Source organism: Lampris incognitus, chromosome 3, assembly GCF_029633865.1.
Source record: "Lampris incognitus isolate fLamInc1 chromosome 3, fLamInc1.hap2, whole genome shotgun sequence".
Classification (NCBI taxonomy): Eukaryota; Metazoa; Chordata; class Actinopteri; order Lampriformes; family Lampridae; genus Lampris; species Lampris incognitus.
Genome location: NC_079213.1, coordinates 45,441,956 through 45,446,160, shown reverse-complemented (window position 1 = coordinate 45,446,160; position 4,205 = coordinate 45,441,956). Strand labels below are relative to the sequence as shown.

The following is a 4,205-nucleotide window of genomic DNA, read 5'->3' as shown; positions in this document are numbered from 1 at the left end:
ACAGTTCTCGTATAATGACAGTTCTCGTGAAGTTACAGTTTCAGTATCGCGAGAAGTCCCGTGTTCATGAATGAGTCGACTGGAATGTTTGTATGTTACTAGGCAACATCTAATGTAGCTAGTGCTAACTTACGCTGATGTGGCTATGGAGTTTTAACAGACGTTAGCTAACTACTTTATTGCCAAACTGGCATTTGTTAATTTCATTTAGACAGAACGATAGCTAAATGTTGGCGGTACTTCCGGAACAGATTGGGTAGATGGGACAGATCGGGTAGTGACACTTGTCATTGTCTGTGCCACAGAGAAGTAGCAATATTGGAGAAAAACAAACTGGATAACTACGTTCAACTGTTTCCTTCCATTCAGTTGATTGATCGAGTCAGATTGTGTAATTGTATCTTATAGAAAATAAACGAGTTCATGTAAATTAATGTTGTGAATAATACAGTCAAGAGGCAACCTTACCTTTGGTCATTAGATGGCCTACTTAGCTATTGTGTCTGATAGCTAACTGGTACATTTAAGAAGCTATATAGGCCTATTGCATATGAATATATTTCAGTAAACCAGGAAATTCACAGGACAATCGAAATTAATAACATCATGACACTTTAAACTTGAAATGAGTGGTTTATGTATTCAATTTATGCATTATATACAGGCTAGTTTTAAGTATTTTGTAGCATGACCTTGTGCTTTAACAGCTGCTTAATCCCATTTATAGCCCCAAACAGCTAGGTACTCATTCTTCAACATTATTATTCATCCCATTTGTTTCTGAGAAGCGTCCTAGTTTCGAGGTATGTGAAAGGGGTGTCCCCTATCAAAGAGGAACTTGCATAGGTCCACATTACCATACATACCTCTACAGCATAAACTGTCGCGTAGGGGGGGAAGGTTTTATTGTTTTATTTGTGAACATTGTTACTCTTTATGATTGAAGAATAAACCTTTATGAAGTTGCCATTCCATGCCACCCGTGTTTGGAGTCTTTTCCTGGGAACGTTCAGGGGAAGTCTTGCTGCATCCAAATTGTTTACCTAGTACCACCACTAAAAACAATCTTAATGCAGAGTATCAGAATAACAATCTTTTATTTGTCACATACCGACAGGTACAGGAGAGTCGCGCACATCTAAAAGCTTCAAGCCAGGTGCTGGGCTAAAAAGGTCATGAACAAAAAAGAAGAGACCGCACACTGTAGCTCCTTTAGGTGATTTTATGCAACATCCCCGGACAGAATTTTTTCAACAAAAGTTCTTCAGATCACATAACAGTACACAATGTACAGTGAAATTAAAAGTGTCAATGCGCAACTTGCAGCAATATGCAATAGATAAGATAAAGTTGGAAAAATTGCAAACAAAAAAATCTGAAGAACACTATATACACACATTGAAAGGTAACTAAATGTTTGGGTCAAACAAATTAGACATTCTTATGTTCTGGTTGTCACTAACCTCATCCATGAACAGGATCATGTCTTCCTTTGATTTAAAAGTGAAAAAAATGGGGCCCTAATTTCCTCTTCCTTTTCCGCATCCATTAGTGACTTCCTCTGCATGGAGGAGGAAGACGCTTGGATGGCATTCAGAGCATCTTCCGCTTCCATGTAGAGTAACTGTGGAAACAAGACTCTGCTTCTCATTAGATGGGGGTGGCTCTGAATCCAGTCCACACCTGCCAGGATGTTTTTGACGATTTTGTTGTCCTTTGTTTAAAGGACAAAAAAAGCAATAAAAATCAACATTTTTACAATTTGAGGCAAACTGAAAATCACCCAATCACTCTTTGCACTGTGTACATCAATACAAATGTTTCCTGTGCATACCTCAAGACTCTGTGGTGGTGAGGACCCAACAGCTGCTTCTCCATCCCTTAAATGTAGAATAAGCACAATAGGATATACTGCATCAAAATCGCCCCCAGAACAACAAACAAATAAACACAATGCAACATATTAAAGAAGTGTATTACTGTACCACATCTTGCAGATTCAAACTAAGTTATAATGCACCAATTTACATAATTGATAATTATATCAGTCCACTTCACAGAAACCAAAAAAACAAAAAGGCGTATGATTATAAAACTTGCCTCTCTGTCAGAAGGTTAGGACCGACAACCATGTCCTCCTCAGCCGTGGACCCAACGACCATGATGTCGTCTTCAGCCGTGGACCCAACGACCATGACGTCCTCCTCAGCCGTGGACCCAACGACCATGTCGTCGTCTTCAGCCGTGGACCCAACGACCATGACGTCATCCTCAGCCGTGGACCCAACGACCATGATGTCATCCTCAGCCATGGACCCAACGACCATGACGTTGTCCTCAGCCATGGACCCAACGACCATGGTGTCCTCCTCAGCCCAGTGTGCGAATTGCCTTCTTCTATGATAGGGAGAAAAAACTAAAATGAGAACACAAAACGTTATGCAGCATGACAAGCTTAGTGAAAAGAAAGGGAAATCCTACCCTTCAAGAGCAAAATTCTCTATGAGGAGCAGGCACCACCAGCGTCTAATGACTGGAATGTCAGGCTGAGAAACAACCAATACTTCCAATTAATACTAGTGCCCAAAATGACGAAGGTGACAATCACTGAAATGTAATGTGCTTGAATAAGACTTACAGCTGTGAAATCAAAGGGCTTGTCCAATACGATGTGTAGGGCATACTGAAACATAATCATTTTGCAATAGGTTATGTTTTGTACCGTATTACAGACTGAATGTGTGTCAATATATATACGTATATATATGTCAATAATGTTATGCATATGGCTTTGATAGCATGAGGTATAGATTTAGACTTTCATTACTTTTTACCAATCCACGACCAATCATCTCCATCGCCAGAGCATCCCAAAGCCCCTCAATATCCACTTCCCCGGTGTAATTCTCTGGAGGTTCTTCCAAGTCACTTACTGAAGTAGTGAAGAAACAACTTAACATAACACATTCTCAAATAATTCCAGTAATTTATAAATGCTGAGAACTGTTGCATCAATACATTGTAAAAACATTCTTACTTGACAAATGAAAAGCACCCTTCCTATGCAAATCCATTATGACCACGGCAGGGTGATCATCACAGGTGACACACAAACAGTTGTACTGATGGTCCGTGAGGGCCTCAAAGTGCAGATATGCATGGAGCACCATGTCTTTCGAGGGGAAGTTTACTCCTGCGGTAAACTGGAGGTAATCTACCACTCTGCTGATCGCTGTATGGACCTGGGTGGAAGAATAACAATGCCAACATTGCTTTTGTTGTATAGCTACAGTATGCTCCACATAAAACATGTTTAAATGGATTATAAATCAACCGAGTGATATCCAATACATTATCTGAAGTAGGTTTCTCAGTGTGATACACAAGGGCAGGTCAAGTAGTATGTGGTCACTGAAATTGGGCACGCCATCTTTCCACTCTTGATATCGATAACACAAGTCACATGCCGGACAACGTTTGCAGTACGTGGAAACATCTAGTGATTGGACGATTCAATAGAGAAGACAATGTTAACAGAACAATAGGTTTAGCGATTAGGCACAAGAATTTTTGTCAGAGCATGACAATGTAAAAGCTGGTGAACACAATTTTAACCTACCTTGAACAATGCCAAAGCTGGTGATGATTTTTGCTTTATCAGTGATGAGGACCGGTTCACTGAGAGGAACATTCCCTGGACACCTCTGGCAAATCATTTCCTCTGGAATCAGTAGTCTTGGGTACTGGATTTCTTGTGATGGGAGACATAAATGATCTGGTAACACAGCAGGTACCTTCTTCTCTTTGAGTATGTATTTAACCATACTGCTCAGGCCATCACCAATTGGTGGATATGTTGGACTGGTCTCACCCTCCTCAACCGTGTCCCCCAGACAATGCTTGGTTGTGCTAGCCAGAGGATCAATCACTTCTGTGCTTCAGACTGTGCGAAACAATTCAGGCTGTTCCTGAAAAAGATGCCACTTGGCCACATAAATGTGTGGACAGGACTGTCTCGTTTTTGAACATGGACAATGCCATGAGTTCAATCCGGTGTCGTACACCACCATAACTCGTCCAAGGCGACTGTAATAGGAGACTGTAGGCTCAAATACAGACATAATTTTCTTAGCTAGAGGACATCCAAGATTTAGGCAGACAGAGAGAGGAATATTATTCTTTCTGGCGAGGCTTTGTCGTGCAAG

General features: G+C 40.8%; 2 long non-coding RNA genes across 2 annotated transcripts; both read right to left on the bottom strand.

Moving 5' to 3' along the window:
* Positions 1 to 2,516: 2,516 nt before the first annotated feature.
* LOC130108959 (uncharacterized) lies at positions 2,517 to 2,891 on the bottom strand. The gene is made up of 3 exons (XR_008809953.1): positions 2,828 to 2,891; positions 2,639 to 2,683; positions 2,517 to 2,546 (listed from the first exon to the last, which is right to left on the bottom strand). It is a non-coding gene; the product is annotated as an uncharacterized LOC130108959 (long non-coding RNA).
* Positions 2,892 to 2,908: 17 nt separating this feature from the next.
* Positions 2,909 to 3,700, bottom strand: LOC130108958 (uncharacterized). Its single transcript, XR_008809952.1, has 4 exons — positions 3,620 to 3,700; positions 3,352 to 3,496; positions 3,038 to 3,242; positions 2,909 to 2,932 (listed from the first exon to the last, which is right to left on the bottom strand). It is a non-coding gene; the product is annotated as an uncharacterized LOC130108958 (long non-coding RNA).
* Positions 3,701 to 4,205: the final 505 nt, after the last annotated feature.